Genomic DNA, 19,536 nt, shown 5'->3' with positions numbered 1-19,536 from the left:
CTGTATAATGACAAAACCGTTTTCAGGGCCCCTTTTATTTCAGATCGTTATAATCCCCAGCTGAGTTCATGTTTCCAGGTAAAACCCAGAGAACACCGTGTTCCATCAATCATCTAAGGTGAAGGTGGCTTTGCTGGCTTGACAACGCTGTTCACAAGACGCTGGGCGGTCGGCGTGAGGCCCAGGCTCACGTGCGCGTGCTCTGCAATTTCTTGGTATTTTAAATTGCGGACACAAAAAAATTACTACTTCCTAAAGAGCTTCGATCTTAAAAAAGTTCAGCATCATTGCCAAAGAATACTGAGCGCAGTAGTTTTAACATGATCAAACTGTATCACACCTCGGTTGATTATAACCGATTCGTTTCAGTAACCCATATATTCTACAGTGGAAACACGAAAACAGCCGCACTTCGAAGTTCCTCAAAAACGTTTGCTTCGGCTTCAAGTGCGACTGAAAACGTTTGCACTGGTCAAGGGAAAAACCACGAAGCCATGACCGTTCAATGGCATGTGCGGAAATACCGGCGGAAATTCCAGGGGAAATAGTTGTTGAAGACCAGGAAGCAGACGCGGTTAAAGGAGCGTCGGTTTATTATGACCTTTGAGCGGGTGATTCGGTAAAGGAAGATGACGTCGCGAGCCTCGCTGCCTGTGCTGCTGCTGCTGGGCTCATTCCTTCTGCCTCGTCTTCCTTCCCACCAGATCACATTTTATAACAAGCTCCGGGCCGGCCAAATAATACGGATCTGGTTGAATAATTTCTTGGATCTGGAATGAGCTCTTTGCGGATAAGTCGGAGTTTCATAGCTAAATCGGTCGACTAGAAGTGGTTCCGGCAGGCATGCGAACTTCACGTAAGCGAACGTTTCCATGTCTTCCAGGAAACGTTGAGTGATTCGTCAATGTTTGTCGATGTGCGCGTTTCTGCTCAACAAGCGCGGTGTCTTCAGGGTCGAGAGGAACTGAAACTTTTCTTGGAGTCATATAGGTTGCGAGCCACTTGTGCAGGTGTTCACACGTACGCAATCTGTTCCATCGACTGCTCAATCCATGCCCTCGATGTTTCCATCACGCGAAAATGGTTTCTGTTGACGAAGATTCAAGCGCTAAAGCTGAGCATAAACTAACCAGGGAAGCAGTTGGGTAACGGGCAGAAAATCCCTTTTCAATTCGGCAAGCATGCTCCTTCCGGTGAAGTTCCTTAGCTAAGGAAGCCCTGCTGTCCTCAGCATTCCTTCATCGTCGAGTTAGGCGTCGATACGTTGCACCTTTGTCGTCGATATGTTCGCCGTGTTCGAAATGGCTTATGTCTCCGGTGTTTTCGCCGTGCCCGGCCTTATGACGAGTTGGTCTCCAACGCAATTCAACAAGGTTACATTCACTGCTTTTAAACGTGATTGCAGTGAAGGCTGTTAAGTCCTCATAATCTCCATCGGAATGGTTCGGCTTATCTCGGAGCCTTAGGTGGTCGAGCTCCCGAAATTGTTTCGGCACGGAAACTCGCTCTTCATTTGCCACGTGAAAGTTTGTTGCTGTTCCTAATTAGATGTCTGGCGACACAAATTTCGCGTCTCCTTGCAGTGTCCACCCAATAACCGTTTTCTGGGATGTCTCTGGGTCGTCTGTAGAGCTGGACACAGTCGTCAGTGTTTCTGATGGGTCTTTCCAGTTTGGATCGCACAAGGAAGTAACATGACGTCCATTGCAATGCCGACATGAAAGCTTTCTCACATTCTTGCACTCCTTGGCGCGGTGGTAGGGCCTGGCGCAGCGAAAGCAACATCCCCGTTTTCGCAATTTGGCTTTCTTTTCTTCTAGCGGAAGTTCAGCTGGGCAGTCATCTGTGCGGTGTTCGTCAGATCCAGAAAAAATACATCTTTGGCGGGATATCTTGACCGTTAGCGTTGAAGAAGAACCTTGAATGTTGTACTTGACTTCCTTGCTGGTTGGTTCTATTTTGGCTGATGTGCCTGATCCAGTCATCATTGAAGCAATCTCCCTACTTCGTATTTCAAGGTTCAGTAGGTCAAGTAGCGCTGAGCTTCGTCAGGCCGTTCCACTCGGGGTCCTTGTGTTGACGTTTGCTTTAACGTTAGCTGGTTGAATTTGAGGACGAGTTCAAAGGGCATCTTCTGCAATACCGCTGTCTTCAACATTACCCCGTAGTACTGAATGTGTACACCATGATTCTCAAGCCATCTGACGTTAGTCTGTATCCGTTCATGGAGCGTCTGGAGGCCGTTCAAGTCGTCGCAGAAGGTGACTTTAGGGAGGTTCAGCAATTTTCTCAATATGTTCGTTGATTAACAGGGTTTTGTTTCCAAAACGTTGCTGGAGCAGTTCGATGGCCATGGGGTAGCTCTCGTTGGTTGTTGGTAATCCGTTGATTACCCCTTCCGCTTTCCCCTTCAAATAACTGCGCAGGTGCTTCGGTTGGTGAACGTTGGCTAGCAATGAGTTCCTATGTATCGTCGATTCAAACTGGTCCCAAAATGCAGGCCACTGAATAAATTCTCCATGAAAAGGGTGGACTTCAAGCTTGGGCAGTCTAACCTGAACTCGTTCTTGGTGTGAGGTTTGAGCCTGTATTGCACTACTCGCCGTTAAAGGGCACGCGTTTGCAAGATGCTTTTCAGCGCGAAAAATCATGCGTGCGATGGAGTCACGGGACTGTTCTACGGCTTCCAACTCATCCTCTAATTCCTCATCGGGGACGTGGCCCTCTATTTCTTTGTCAATATCGTTTAAAGGAGTCTGTTTAAACTTGAGCATATTTAGCTGTTCCGCCAACTCACCCGTCGGTAGCGGGGTAGTCTCCATTGTGGCCTTCATTTCGTTGATGATACGTGTAGTTGAGGCACGCAGAGCACCATGCTTCCTTTTGAGACGGTCCATGATGGCACCCGGTACGCGGAGATGCCGCGCTAGCAGGTGCTGGGGCAATGCATCGTTCTTGGCCAGTGCGTCCATTTCAATGGGTCTGCGTCATCGGTAGGGGTCTTCAACGGTGTAATCCTTCCATCCTGGTCACGGCACCAAATTGTTGAAGACCAGGAAGCAGACGCGGTTAAAGGAGCACCGCTTTAGTATGACATTTGAGTGGGTGATTCGGTAAAGGAAGATGATGTCACGAGCCTCGCTGCCCGTGCTGCTGCTGCTGGGCACATTCCTTCTGCCTCGTCTCCCTTCCAGCCAGATCACATTTTATAACAATAGTCTGTGGAGGGTGTATTTTGCAAAAGCTTCAGCTTCAGAACCTAGAATGCTAGAAAAAAATGCTGTATAGTTACTATTGGGCGGCAATCGAAGCAAGAACCTCCTGTGTGCCAGTAAAGTATATATCACCAATACAGCCACAGCTCGATGTAATCTACTTCACTAAATTTGTCTGACTTCGCGGACTGAATGATGGTATACGAAATCATGGGCAGTTAGCAACAGCTTCTAAATAAACCAACGAGAAATACACTCAAAAATTAAACACCAGCACCAACCCCTCCGAATAATCGCCTTGTTCAGCGTGCACAAACAGCGTGCACGTCTACTGTAAAAACTGCTCATGACGGAAGCCCCTCAGTTGAATACAAATGAAAACTCTGATTGCTGCTGACTAAACGGGGATATAGTGAAGGAATTGTAGCCTCCGACATGTAAATGTGCGTTACGCATTTGAAGAAGCCTACATATGAAATTTCAGCACTGTAATTAGTGAAGTAGCAGATGGGTGAATCCTAAAGCACGTTTCCGATAAACATACTGTTTGATTGGCAAAGCGAACGCAGGTATTTAGCGGCAGCATGTTAATATAACCGTCAGGGGCCTTCGCTGAATCCTGAGAACGTACGGCACTGCTATGACACATGGCCAAACAGAACTCACGTATTTTGCCCCTTATTTGTTGATCAACGTTTTAACTAGGAAGTCGGGTTTTCGGAGTTAATTTTCGAAAAAAATTTACAGAGAGTTTTTGGGGGTTTACGTTTTGGCGAAGTTTCGGTGTTTTTCGTGGGATTTATCTTGTAAATGCCCAATTCTCAGAAGTTAACAATACATTCCGCTATATTTTAACTACTCCAATTCATAGGTGAAATGATATCTGAACACGAACACCTGAGAATGCTTGGAGCTAATTTTTTTTATAAAAATATTGAGTGGCAGACACACCTGTTGCCCTTGACGGCGCCGATGAGTAGTCAAGCTGTCTAGTACGGCTTTTTTCTTGGCCCCGCCACTTTATATGTGCCTATCTGTATATACATGGCTTTGGTTTTTTGTACCAATTTATCGTCTGCAAACGCGTGCGCATGTATATGCGAAACAAGAAACATTTCAACTTGGGAACGTATTGCTGCCGGTCATTTATGTCAACGCTTCCGTGACCCTGAACTTTTTGTTCTAAAACATTCATTACTGTTTATCGCTGGGCAAGCGTGTTCTCTCCAGTTGTTTACGTCGTTCTATTGAAAGACGCGACAATATTTGGACACTCGCAACCTGGTTTCTCGTCAAAGACCGCCAAGTGCACACAGACAAAGAGATGAGACGGGATAGCTCTGATATCGGGTTGTCCTCCTTTTTTTGCCAATGTGTATGTTGCACTCTTAAAACACGAATTTCATACAACCAGCTAAATTCGCGGTTCTTTGAAAGATCCTTTGCATATCGTCTTCTTCAACTTCATTTCCCACAAATACCACTGTGAGTTTTTAAATGCCAAAATATATTTCTTCGAAGGATTCAGGTCGTAGTTTTTTTATTCATGTGCATTTTTAACCTTTAATGATAGAAAATCCGAGTGCATTTGGCAGACGTTCTCAGACAATGGCAGACTACCATAGTCCCTCTACAAGAAAGTGCATAACAGCTGCATCTTACCGGTTCTCACCTACGGGGGAGAAACTTGGAGTCTCACTAAAAGGGTTCAACTTAAATTGAGGACGATACAGCGAGCAATGGCATAGAGGATGATAGCTATGAAGAGGATGATAGCTATGAATGACATGAAGAGAGCGGAGTGGGTCAGGGAACAAACCCGCGTTAAGGACACATTAAGAGAAATTAAGAAAACCAAATCGGTGTGGGAGGACATGTAATGCGAAGGCAAGATACCCGTTGGCCAGCAAGGGTAATACAGTGGATCGCTAGAGAAGGCAAACGTGGCGGGGGGCGGCGGAAAGTTAGATGGGGAGGTGACATCAAGACGTTTGCGGGGATAAATTGGTCGCAGGTACCACAGGAGCATCATAATTGGATACCTGTGGTAGAGGTCCTTGCCTTGCAGTGGGCGTAGACAGGCTGGTGATGATTGTGATAATGATTATGAGGATGATTGAAAATCCTGAATATGGATAGTCAAATATCCACCAGGTGTAAAATTAAGACGGTAGTCTAGTTTTTAAGTGCGAATGCACTTTATAAGCGACCCTGAATTCCGTTGACCGCCGTCCGTCCACATAGCAACAGCTGCGGGTGCGCGCGCTCCTCGTCTTCCTTGGCAACGGGGGGAGATGGCACATACCCACGTGGGGGATTGGCCAGGAATCTCCTCGTCTTCCTTGGCAACGGGGGGAGATGGGCGCGCGCTGCCTGGCCGCTGACATGGCACATACCCACGTGGGGGATTGGCCAGGAATCGGGCGTGAGAAGGGCTAATGCACCCGCTTAAAGGAGTACTGACAAGAAATTTCAAAGCTGAGATCCGCTCTAGCAATCAAGTACAACGACAACACAAATAGGTGTCTGTGCATGGCACATACCCACGTGGGGGATTGGCCAGGAATCGGACGTGAGAAGGGCTAATGCACCCGCTTAAAGGAGTACTGACACGAAATTTCAGAGCTGAGATCCGCTCTAGCAATCAAGTACAACGACAACACAAATAGGTGTCTGTGAATAAATGCATCTTTCTTTCTTTGTAGTTGTGTGTGTGTGTGTGATCTCTCTTTCGCGAACATTACCGAACCACGCAAATTCAACTCCTGCATTCGCCCTTTCACATTCTTCCCCTCGGGGAAATGCGAGGAAATTTTTCACTGGCCTTCCCTTTAATAATGCCACTATTTCAATAACGCTTTATGCTGAAAGCAGCAGAAGCTCATTTATTTTCATACTCGTGAAAAAAAACGAGCCTTCTTGAAGGGAATGAAAAGGTCACTGCATTTTCCCTCTGCTTGTTCCCCGAGATATTATCAGGCAGACAGTCACGACGAAGACGAGGACGCTCGTACAGTAAGTAGAAGCTCGATTGCAGTCAGACGCTGCTGTGCCCCGATCTTTGGTGTCACCAGGCAAAGTGCTGCAAATCGTATGAATGATCATTAAACAGTCATTAAGTCTCTGCCTTGCGACTATATAATACAACTATGCATCAGTTGCATTCTCTTTTGGTTTGGTAAAAAGTGTAAGTGGCATTCTATTATAATTGACGAATACTGATTCCCTACAAACTGGCTGTTTAGACACTGTATATGCCTTGGCTGATCAAAGCGTTATTTGTCCGAAAGAACGGTGCTGTCTGCATCTGTCATCCGCTTTTTGTCTATGCTCAGGATTTGATAGACCCCAGACTGTTTCTAATGAGTTAATTTTTTTGTGTTCTATATAATGCACGTAATCGATCTCTCCGCTATGGCAAAAGTTCTTTCGGGGGAACGATAAGGCCTCGTTCGCCCGCACAAAAGGAAGCGGCAAACATCCTTCCAATCAATAATGACCAAAATAAACCAGCACATGTTTTTCGGGATGAACATTCTCAGCAATAGTACGCATTTCAAATATCCCTTCTTTAGCGAGAGCTCCGAAAGAGATAATGTTTTGCGGCTTTTCAAATTTTAGAACAGTCGATCTTAAACCTGTTCTGCTGAAGAGAGTGGAAAAAATTGTCTGAACATAGAAATTAGGTCTTCAAGAATTATAAAGTAAATTTAAAGTTTTAAATCCTATCTAAGTCCTCGCGCTTTTTACATTGTACTCTATTATTTGCCTTAAAGTTGCGTAGTAATAGTCAGGGAGTCCACGAGTAAGTTGGCCACAATTTTTTTTATACAGCAAAAAAATTGCGAGGATGCGATCCAATTTTTTTGTAAAAATAAAGCAGTTGGTTCTTTAATAGTGGCAGCAACAGTAATGTGCGCAAGTTTTGCGGTTTTCAGCATCTGCATATCTTGCCCGTTAAGCGGTTGGAACCTTTCCAGCAAACAACTGGAACATGGTGCTCGCGGTACAACACCCTGAGTCCCGAAAATTGTAACCGCTGCAACAAATTCTCCATGTATTTATGTTACAAGCTGATAAATTATAACCAGAAATAAAGTTTTCTTAGCAGCCGCGTATAATCCGGAGTACACCGCCTTTAGTGTAACGAAACGGCTACAGAAAGAAGAGGCAAAACGTACGGGAATACAGGAAATGCGGCAAAACCTCAGACAAAAAGCACTTGGGCAAGGAAAAAATGAAGGATGCTCACAATGAGCCCCTGACTTGAAGTTAGCGAAGATGTACGCAACCGTCACGACCGTCACGACGGTTTCGGTCCACGATTCCAGTCGATTTGCTCCGTCTTCGCTGCATCAACGACCTTTACTCCATCATTGTTGCTTTAAGTGTGAGCTTCTTCCATTTTTTGTGGAAGTGGTAATCACTGGACATTATCTTATAGAAGTACACGCTATGGCGTATCTTTCTCGTTCAAGCCAGTGTTGCTAAGATTACGGCGAACGCTGGAGGTTTTTTTGCCAATCTTGGCCAATCGTACTAGGTAGGTATTCTCGGCTAGACGAACGTGCGCAGGGGACGCTGTACGGTACGCACACACAAGCGCTCCGCATTTTCTTGGTATTTTAGCTGCCGAGCGGTCGCAGCAATCTTGGGAAATCTCCATAAGTGGGTTTGCTTGGCTTGATAAACGCGCGCACGGGACGCTGGGAGGAAGACGCGAGGCCCGCACAGACAAGCCCTGGGCAGTTTGTTAACTGCCCATCGGTGTCCTCGAGGCCCGCGCTCACGTGCGTGCACTCAGCCGTTTCTTGGTATTTAGGTGCGAAGCACCTTAGGACCTAGCAACATCTGTCCGTTGGCGTCCATGCACACAGCATTATGACGAACGGCTCAAAGGGAGCGGCAGAAAAAAAGGAAACCAGTACCGGCAAGGTTCCAACCACTGACTCCCGCAACAACACGCAGGGAGTCCAATACGCTACCACTAGATTACGCCGCCTTTTTTTCTTTGTTACATGGGAGAATACGCTCAGACTTGGCAGTACGAGGAATACATAGTCAAAAAACAAAAGAATACACTGAAGCTACGAGAAGCGCATATACATCAAAATGCAGGCAACACACACAAGCGTTCAAAAGAAGGAACCAGTCAGGTGGATGGTCAAGCGAACTATACACACTATGTGCAAATGCCACAGTTTCTCGGAAATATCACTGAGTTGATCTTGGTGGCTCAGCTGGCATCACATAAGCGGCATTGCCACAGGCTGTACAAACCAATCAACACAGACATGTCATAAGGCGGCTCACCAGGATAGTCGAATGGAGAAAATCGGATAGAGAAAGGGGTAATATCTATGTCTTTTCTGAGCGTTCGCTGTAAAATGTCCCAGAAAAAGACAGCTTCTCTGCAGTCTACAAAGCAGTGATCAATTGTCTCCGGTCGAGAACAGAGCAGACAGTTTGTCGACGAAGCTATAAACATACCCCCGTCTTTCATCCAAGTTTTAACAGGGAGCGGGCCAGTGTGTAATTTAAAGAAAAATGTTTTAACAACTGGCGAAACACACATTTTACACACTCTATTGAGGACACCCTGGTGCGTACACTGTAGGTACGGAACACAATATAAAGGTGTGGGAAAAAGTCCAGAAACCAGGGCATCAGAAATAGACTCGCGCGAAGCAGTAAATATGTACTCAAGGCTAAACCGAGCCTGTAAGAAGCGAAATGTGTCAACCACTTCTTTGAGGAAACCTCGCGGGCTTCGGGCTGCGTCCACAGACAGCGAAGACACCACCATATCAGGGAGAAAATTTGCAAGACATATTTGCCATGCAGATTTCGAAAAAGGATGTTGAACATCTCGAAAGTAGAATAAACGAGAAAGAAGCTGCCAAAGAAACAGATGAACAAGGCCAAGATGGGAAATTTGAACAGAACGTAGGTACTGAAGTGTACGGCCACCTCGCAATGTCCGTTGGCGTCCGTGCACACAGCGTTATAATAAAAAAATGTGAGTCAAGCCACCTAAATAGTACAAGCCCCCCCAAAAAATCACACATCTCCACTCCGTGAACGATGCCGAGGGTGCAAAGTACTGGTACGCGAATTGTCTTCGTGTGGCGCTTGTCATTTACAGTGCATTTACTGCACCTCAAAATCCTTTAAAACTCAGAGTGCATCAGCACGCACGTATGATGACGCTCATCACACCGGAAATACACAACTTGCGTCGAAATTCTTCGCACCCTCCCCATCATTCATGGCGGGGAGATGTGTGATTTTCTTTTTAATTGAGAAAACGACAAATTACAATTTGCTAAGCAGCTTCGGTGCGGTGCCACCTGATAAAAGCGGTCGTAATTTAGTGGAACCCGTATTCTACCCGCATTTGCATGAGCCGCAATTATGACTGGTTCGCTCGCGCTAACGAGCTGCGTTTTACGTTACTTGGGAGGTACGTGTTTACTCTGCTCAAACGGCTTCTGTCTAAATGCACGGACCTTCGATTACTATGCAACCAAGTGGGGTACGATTACAAGCAAACACGTTTTAAGTTCTACTTACCGGGTATTTGCTGCAGTTTGGGTCCAGTGGTATTGCATGCTCTCCCAGAATGTGCAGTATTGAGCTCGATACGCATGGCTCACTCGGAGGTTTTCATCGAAAACAAAGAATTCCCTGCGGCTTGGTCTGTGTTCAGGCCAGCTTGGAAGTAGGAGCTCATAGTTTTCCTTTTCTCCACAGTTGGGGTCCCTTGTAAGATGCAAATACACGTAATGCACATTCTGGCTCTGTCTTTTCTCACCAGCCTAATTCAATTTGCTTTGCTATTAAACCTAAACTTCCTAATGTCCTTGGCATTCAGAAGTGCCAACTCTAAGGAACGTTGCTTTCTAAACGTTCCGGGCGGAGCTTCTTTAGAACACTTGTTGCCTTTGTAGTGTGGGTATTTTTCTGCGTGGGGTTCATAACTTGTTTTGTTGAACGCGTATTTCCTCAAAATAACCTCTGATTGAAAGCCAGCGCCTATGTTATTGTCATCGGCGTCATAATATGCACTGCTCTCATAAGGTATTTGTTTCGATGTGGAAACCGATCATGGCTCATTCAATATACTGCGGACACATTTTCACAGAAAAAAGAACAGACCGTAAAAAAGTCTTCAGCAGAAAATTGGTCTTTTATCTGACGTAATAAGGGGAACACCTGCGGTAGAAATGCAAAAGTACATGCCATCCTGATTGCGCAATAAGGGTCGCGAAGATCCGGCGCTCCGCCCGCCACATAAACAGCCCGCCGCTGAAAGTGCAGCGCCAACTGTGTAATTTGTAAAGAAACAGCGAGAGGCTCACGAAAGAATGATTGCAATGCAAATTTTCCCGCCGCAGTCAGAATAGCCTGTTTTTCACCTTTCAATGGTCAGTGACGCATACCACGCACTATACGCGTAGCCTTCCAGAACGTGCGAAAGCCCGTGCAATGGCAGGGAGAAACTACTAATAAAAACGAGCTATTCGCGCACACATGTCTGCTTACGTATTTTGAAGGCGAAAGCAGTATGGCCCTCCCTGGCGATACATGTTGGTGACTACTTTACAGCAGCATCGTGTTCGCGCCATTTTGTTCCCGTTCGTTCCTTCGTTTTTTGTTAACAGGGAAAATGCCGACGGTTTACTCCTGGCGTCTACTGAATGTTTTCTGGCGGTAACTTTTGTGGGCGCGGCCATTCTGTGCAACCTATTCCTCCTGATATTTCAGGAGCAGTACCAGAACGTAATTGGTAAATCTCCACTCTTTTTTGTATGGTTATGGCAGGGGTAAATGATTAAAATTTGGATTATAATTGACATTGTCGTTCTCTAATGCGGCAATACTTCGAATGAAGCCAACTTGTGCCGGGGTTTCACTGTTCCTTTAATAGCAACCAGAAGCTCGTGTTTACTGTATAAAAGAAGAGGGGAGAGTTGATAATGAATCACATCAGTAGTTGGTCAAAAGATAGCGGCGGTTTCTGCTGCTTGCAGCACCTGTTTGTGAAGTTCTACTTTTTCGTCACCCGTACGCGGAGGCTTCTAATGGGGCGGCTGTAGCTCGCATTATAACTGTAGTTGAGAACGTTACCCGTGTTTATGCTGGAAGGGTAGGGGTTGTTGCTGGTGTTTTCTTCCGAAAAAATTCAGGTTCCCAAGTTCTCCCTTTTGGGATATATCTCGAAAACGTCGAAGTCACGCTTTTCCATGTCGTGCATCACTTTCCCTTTTTGTGTCTTGTCCTGGCCGTAAAGTTCTCCAGGTAAGAAATCTTTGGTCTCCCACTCGATACATTCGCCCTACAAAAATTGTGCTGGTGTTCTGAGATTCCATGAGCAGCAGCCTGCCTTGTTTCTAAGCATCTCGGCAGACCCTGTCAATGTTCACGAGAAAGGCATGTGAGTTTGAAGGTCAAGTGCAGGCAATGAATGTGTCACATTCTAAAGTCCCGCTTGCCGTTGGAAATCTGACTGAGGCGAGGTTTCTGGTGGTAAGGCATGTTCCTCGGGGATCTCCAAATCACATGGGTCCTGGCACTGTTGAGTTTTTGCAAAAATCCTATTGACGTTTGACGATGAATGCAATTTATCGAAGATTTGGCACTGTTCGATGGTTTCACACCTATCTTTCAATAGGTAGTACAAACGGATCATAACGTGCATAATTTCGTCCCCGTAGACAATGTCTGTAGCAAATTTTTTATCTAAGTGGTTTACATCGATACGCGGTTCGATTTCCTCATTCAATATTCCCAGTTCAATGTCAGTTTTTTCTTAACTCGCGCAGACAACTCTTCAACACATCGTATACATCGTTGGTCGTTGAGTTGAATTTTAGTGCTGCTTTTTTGTCACTGCATAGTCTTTTAGCGATTAACCGCTTCTGTTCTCTTCTTTGATAACTTCACGGAGGCGTCTCATAGCCAGAAAAATTATCTGTTCCTTCTGCAAAGATACTCCATATTTCATCACGTGAAAAACTTCGGGATTCCCCTCACCTTTTGCGGAATCGCTGTGTTGACCCATAGATTAAAATTGTCGGAGGTGAGGGTCCACCATCGTCTTGTTTTCCAATCGTGTCGGACGACTTTGGGTAGTACCACCGTGAATCCGTCCACCACAACGTTCTCGCGACGGTATCGGGGGTTCCTCATTCAGAAGGCCGAAGTTCGGAAGACTCTGAATCACCGGAGGGCCTTCATCCTGGGTTGCGACACCAAAACGTAAACTAGGCAGAGACCAAGGGCCGCGACGTAACGGCAACGTGGTAGTGATTCTATTTACCAATCCAGCGATGCAACGAAGACGAAGTAACTGGAGCTACAGCTGTCGAACACTACCTTTTGACAGGCCGACGATTTTCCCGACTGAGACGTCAGTCCCTGGAGGTGCCGCTTTACAGTTTGGGGATATCCCTAACAGTGCCGGCTATACTATCATTCGGGGCATCATAAACGGGGTTCTGCCGCCGGATTGTATGCTCTGCCCTCCTGCGCTACATTGAAAATACAAAACGATTCTCTTTATGATTGCGATTGGTCACCCTCGCTTTGATTTCCCAGGTTTTTTTTTTTCAAATTTTTTTCAAACCCGTCTAAATTATCTTTCCTAAGCGGCTCGTGATTAGATAAGAATTCCATTCATTTTAACCATCCTCTGTTGATTGGCCGATCTCCTGATTGGGTGTGTGCTTTATGTAAAGGCGCAACAACAACAACAACAACAACTACAGCTGCACATGAGTGATGAGAATCGATGATCATAACCGCATCGGTGAAACGGTGATGATTATAAAAATTGAACAAAAGTCTCGCGTAAACCAATGTACCCTAATCTGCGCCGTGAATGTGTGGAATGTACACAGGCGCCAATACCGCCAGTCGAAGGAGCGGCCATTCAAGATGAAGACATTCTTTCACAGCATATCTGAGAGCCTGAAGTCTACAGTAAAAGTGCCAAAAGGACGGCCGGCCAGTCGTCCTTCTCCTGGGAAGAAGACAAAGGTCTCGCTCAGTCAGCCCAGAGATGACGTTCGAAGAGGCGGCAAGAGGGGTGGGGTAGGGATCTTTCACTTGTGACAAGGAAGCCACTTCTATCCAGGAGCTGTGTACCAAGCGCTAGCGCGCTTAGCAATATTGTGTGCGCGAAATTGAATCTCACTCTCCGGCTGAACATGCAACGCAACTCCTTTTTAGAAAAATTAGAATACCACAACACCAAATTTCTGCAGGTGGCAACGACACAGCCTAAGAGCCCACTGTATTATATATGATATATTAATTGATTTTTCACGGTTGCGGAATTTCATTTCAGTTTTTGCATGAATGAAATCACATTAGGCCCAAGTAAAGGTACACACGTTTCTGAAATTTTTATTTGCCTGGAAATGTGTTTGATATTACTGGGCTTAAAACAGCCTTTTTACAGCTATACTTCGCTGTCCGCTAATTTTCTGTTGTTTCTATAAAAAGTTTTTTGTAGGATTACGGCACGTCGTGAGTAAGGGACAGTGAATGGAGGATTAATGATGTTTTTAGACCCACAAATGCTCTTTCAGAGCCAGATAAATTGAATACAAAAGCTATTGCGACACAACAGCGCTGTCGGGATGAAGTGATTCCACAGTCAAGCGTCCCAGTATGCGCAGTCATCGATCCTCAAACCCTATATCCTGACAACGCTCCCCGTAATTAATCGGACTACCAAGACCGATGCAAAATTCGCTACTTCGCACTGAATTCCGCTCGAAAACACGTGAACATAAAAACCTGGTCCTAATCACAGTCAGCGTCAACAAGATATGTATCATCCCCATCAGCAACAGCAGCACCATGGTTGAGTGTACTGCAGCGCGATTGCTCCTCTCAAAAATTTTGATTTGATTCAATAGTCATTTTGTCGAATTTATTCCTTGCCACTATTTATTTAGTTCATTTCTACTCATTCCTACATTTCCACATCTTTGTCCTTTCTCAGTTTGTCTGCCAACCCCAAGAAACCGTTCTGGCACCTGTATTAATGATCTACCTGGCGTTCTTCATTCGCAATACATAGACTGCACATCCCCACTTCGTTCACTTGATTTTATTTGGATAGAACAGAATTGCTTTGGTTGTCAACCTTAATTAAATAAGTCAAACATAGATACTATTGAAAATGATGTAATCCTGAACAACAATTTATTTTCTTAACCCGTAAGCGTTTTTGGCAGAACAGTGAGTATATTGTAAAATCGATGGCTGTAGCTGAATCACTAAAAGTGAAAAACATCACGGCGAGTGCACCGTAATCACTCACCCACACCAACAACGGTTTCTCCGCTCATTGTGAGTCACCAGAAAGGGAATGGGAAAAACTCTGACTGCCGGTTGTCCCTATCAAAAACTTGTGGAGGCGCGGTAAACGAAGGTATTCACGAGTGCACATCACAAGTGCACCTCATTAATAGTGCCGGTAGTAACATTGACACTTTCTAGAATAAAACGTTAGGGAGAATTGTGTATAACTTATGAATGAGTGCTGAGTTAAGGGAGAGTGAATCTGACCCTATGTTTACCCCTTTGTTTTCTTCGGCAGTCTTATTTGGCTATCGTAAAAGCAGAGGTTGTGAACGCTGGTGCATGTTGAAAAAGCACATTGAGATTTTACATAACTCGACTAGTAAGTCTTTTAGTGCCTGCAAACAGAAGTGACACTGCCCTCGCTGAAGACATCAGTTGGGCTTGCATCACGCAGTAGTCAAAAGTTAAAGCTATTTTTCTAATTCGCCTAATCAGATAGCTCTATAATTTGTAGTCATGCCGTCTGAATGTCGACGCCAAGCATTGTTAGTAGAAATGCTACCTCGGGTTTACCATGACATGCGCTTAAATATCCCCGTCATGACGTCAATACATGGTTATGGCAAAGGATGTACTACTTCTGCACCTTGGGCACAACATGAAAGCCGCAGCTGGCATAGCCTGTTGCGAAAGACGATTCACCATGGTTTTGCCACATGTTGAGTTCGTTTTCAAAAGTTAATACGCATAACGCGCACTTCTCATTCAAACAGGTAGCTGTGGTTGACAATGCTTTGGACATTAAAGTGTCTGCAATACCGCTCGGCTACACCGTGTTGTACATCCCCCGTGGGAACTCAAGGAATAGCTGCGTATATTCAATGCGGCGTACAGGAATGCGGAGATATCGACACAGAGCTCTCTTGCAGCAGTTCTGGGTATCCGCGTACGGATGACGTGATCTGTGTGCCGTGGCGGAAACGGATCATTTCTAAGGGTACAGCACTGTCGCCTGAGCTGATATAGCATTCCTAGAGTGTGTACTTTCCCGATATTTGTGCATTGTCGTTTATTTACACAGAACTAAGAATTGCGTTGCTCTATAAAATGTGGCAACCGCAGAGTTTCACTTGCTGTTCATCGACACACCCACCATTGCGCATGTCATTTTTGCAGCTCTTGCTCGCTAAGATAGGCTTGCAGGCATCAATGTCGCGTACGTTGTGATACCAAACCTGCCCGATCTGCGAAACAAACAGTGCACTTCCGCTGGATAGGCAGAGGTGCAGGGAGGCAGCTGGTATGGCATTCTATCTCGTGTATTTCTTTCGCGTACGGCGATAAATTACTCTTGGGTGTCACTGCTATGGGATAGTGCATTGCGCTCAATGGTCTGAATGCCTGCGTTTATGCTGAAGAAATGGGTGGAAACCTGTTTAACTGCATGGTTTTTCTTCGACAGAGAAACAAGTTGACTTGATCAAGGGGTTCCGGATCCCAAAGTCGCGCTATATACCCAATTTACTACATTTCCCCCAAGGCTTTTAGCGAACACCCAGATAGGGACGCCAAAAGATCATTTTTAACACCGTGTTTACTACCGCCGCTGCATCCAATACAGAAATTACAAAATCTGTACCAGTCGTTAGACATAAAGCAGAGCCGAAACCAGTACAAGTGGAAATACTAGAAAAAAAATATGCAGAAATTGAGAGAAGTGCCTACAAACGCAGGACATTCTTATGCCGCTCGTCTAGACTGTACGTTCCTCAGCTGAATTTGCTATATATGGCTATTTATAGGAAAAGACGTTGAATATGATGATGATGCTGATGATTGCTATTGTTTTCTTTTGTAACGGGGTGATGACATGTCATATTACCAAGAAGGACTAACGTACTCATGTTTTATACCCATGGTTTAATAGTAGCACGGCTTAGGGCAGGCACAATAAGCTTATTAGGCACAAAATACCTTTTTATCCTGTTACAGGTGGTAACTGTCCTAGACAATACTCCTATCTCTTCTTTTCGTCCACCAGTATTCTTCTTTTCGTCGCCTTGACCGCCTTGAAGTTAACGCCTTCTATGCTACCCTCATAACGTAGGGCTTCTGGAAGCCGAATATTTCCTCATGTAGGTTTGGATTGATACCCTCGCATTCTAACACTATGTGCCGCAAAGTTTGTGTTTATTATACGCAGACCAGGAATACCCCATCATTTTGTGAATACTTCCCCACAAAGCTCTTAATTCACAAGCAGCCTGCTCTAGACTGAAAAAGCAAACCACTGCCCTGGGAATGATCGTAGGAATTTTTTTTTCTCGTGTCAAATTTCTCCTCCCTATACATCCCTAACGATGTTCTAACTTCCAGTTTTTCTCTCCATTCATCCGTTTCTATATGCCTTGCCTCTTTTTTGGTTACCTTGTCTGCTCCGGCTTCTCCACTTTTCTTTCCGTATTTCATCGTTAGCCTTCTAGTCTTCCTTAACGACTGCGTTTCCACACTTTTTACCTAAACACCTTAGCTGCCCACCTACGTTGATCCTTTGCTCTCAACCTCCTCTCAAAACATATTTGACCTTTCAACATTCCCCTCACTACTTCTTATTTGTTATACCCCCAAAGAACTCTGTGCTTCATTATAGATGCGTTTTGCTTTTCTTTACTCTTAAGTTGCTCCCCGTCAATTCTTAAGTAGTTATCCACTTCGTTTATCCACACTCCCAAATGTTTATATTCCTTCACTCTGGGTAATTCGACATGCTGCATAAGCACTGCGTCAGTGGAAGTGTCATTGAAAACTATTATGCCCGATTTTTCTGTGCTCAAATTTAAACCGAGGTCGGTGGCTTCCTGACGGCTAATAATTATGAGCCGTTGCATATCGGTCTGCTTATCAGCTAAAAGAACAATGTCGTCTGCTTATTACATTCCCGGAATACGCTGTTGTACCACTTCCCCTTGCTGCATATATGTCAGGTGTAACCCTCTTGGACTTTCTTCCTGTTGCATTTCTCACCCTGCCATGTAAAGCATAAACCGTATTGGGCTCAAAGGGCATCCCTGTTTCAGTCACTGATGGGTGGTGATCTGCTGGGAGCATTTATGCCTTTCCCATGTAAAGTGCACTCTATTATCTTTATAGATTGCAATAAGGAACTGTATTAACTCGTCATCTAATCCCTGGAGTTCCAGAATCCTCCACAGAAGTTCTCTGTTTACGTAGTCATACGCCCCTTTAATGTCCAAGAGCGCTATCCATAATGGTCTTTTCGGCGCTTTCGCAATTTCAATTCATTGCGTTATCACGAACAAATTATCATCCAATCGCCTGTCTCATGGCCTGCCTTGTCTAAATCCATTCTGCAGTTCCCCAAGCATTTCATTTTCTTCCATCCATGCTCGAATTACTGATTGTTTCGCCTGCATTACGAATCTATACACCACTGACGTTACTGTGTCTGTGGTCTGTGTGAATCAATACTAACCCGCCGCGGTGGCTCAGTGGCTAAGGCGTTGCGCTGCTGAGCACAAGGTCGCGGGTTCGATTCCCGGCCGCGACGGCCGCTTTTCTGAAGGAGGCGAAAAGCAAAAACGCCCGTGTGTACGAGATTTCGGCGAACGTTAAAGATCCCCAGGTGGTCAAAATTAATTCGGAGCCCTCCACTACGGCGCGCCTCATCGCCGGCGCTGCGTCGGCGCGTTAAATCCTACAATCAATCAATGAATCAATACTAGGTTTTTTGCCTCTGCCTTTATATACTAAATTCATCGTACTTTATAGCCAGTCCACCGGTATTTGTTTGGTTTGTATCACTTTATCTGTTGCCCTCGTAAATGATGCCTTACTTTTAGGCCCAAGCAGGGTAATCACTTGCACTGGTATTCCGTCCCGCGGCCCACTGCTGTCTGGGGGGAAAACCTTTTGCTCTGCCTTTATCCAGTCAAGGTTGCTCAACCTTCTTCCCCTTTCAGCAGTTTTCTGTGGCACTGATGTTTTCGGTGCAGGCGCCCCTACCTGTATTGTTCTAAACTTTTCAGAAATCACTCGATAACTATGCGCCAACGCGTGCTCTCCTTCTGAATATTTCCCCTCCTCATCAGTCAAGAATTCTTGATGCATATCGTTTTTTGTGCTTATTAATTTTACATGGTTCCAAAACTTCTTGGATGCGCTTTTGTCTTTCTTCCGTATTTGTGCCATCCATTGTTCGCTTTTCTGCTTGATCTCTCCTTAAACCATTTTTCTACACTTCTAGTTCTTTTTACCGGTATAGATATCCCATTTTTCCTGCACTACCACTTGTTCCATACCAGTTCTTTTTGTCTCTCTATGTTCTCTCGACACCTTTTTTCGTTAGTCAACAGGCCCCTTTATTTTCTTATTCAAGCAGCTTCTCGGCTTTCTCTTTCCTTTCCATTGCTTTCGTTGCTTTGCTTCATTCATCTTACCCTTTATGATAACAATCATTTTGTTAATCCCAATGTTTGGGGGGTATTTATTGATTTCATCTTCCATCCTGTCAGCGATGATCTTTAACTGCTCATAGCTCAAAATAGTTCTCCCTCTCGTACCTAGTTCTGAATTTGCCCGCGTTGCGCCTTCCAAGTGCTAGGTAAGCCGCTTGTGGTCGCTTTCTAAGCTGTCTCTTCCATTTTCATGTATTCTCAACCTTTCCTATACTGTCTCGGAGACTAGACTATAGTCTATGCTGGGCTGCCTGTTACCGCTTTCGCACGTCATTTGTCCGTCACACTTGTGTTCCGTGTTGACTATTACAAGCCGGTTTTTTTTTTACATATATCTATGACTAGAGAACCGTTATGGTCTGTGTATCCATCCAAGCCTTCTATGTGGGCATTCACATCTCCAACTGAGATTAGTTCACCCGAATCTTTGAACTCGTTTATAGCTCTTCTCAAACCGTTTACCATTTCCTAATTTTCAATTCCATTCTTTTTAACTTTAGTTTTGCTTCTTGTCGCCAATGAGGTTT

This window comes from Haemaphysalis longicornis, unplaced genomic scaffold (assembly GCF_048455015.1).
Source record: "Haemaphysalis longicornis isolate Haplotype H1 unplaced genomic scaffold, Haemaphysalis longicornis Haplotype H1 scaffold_2, whole genome shotgun sequence".
NCBI classification, from domain to species: Eukaryota; Metazoa; Arthropoda; class Arachnida; order Ixodida; family Ixodidae; genus Haemaphysalis; species Haemaphysalis longicornis.
The sequence above is the reverse complement of the archived record's forward strand: the minus strand, read 5'-3'. Positions refer to the sequence as shown.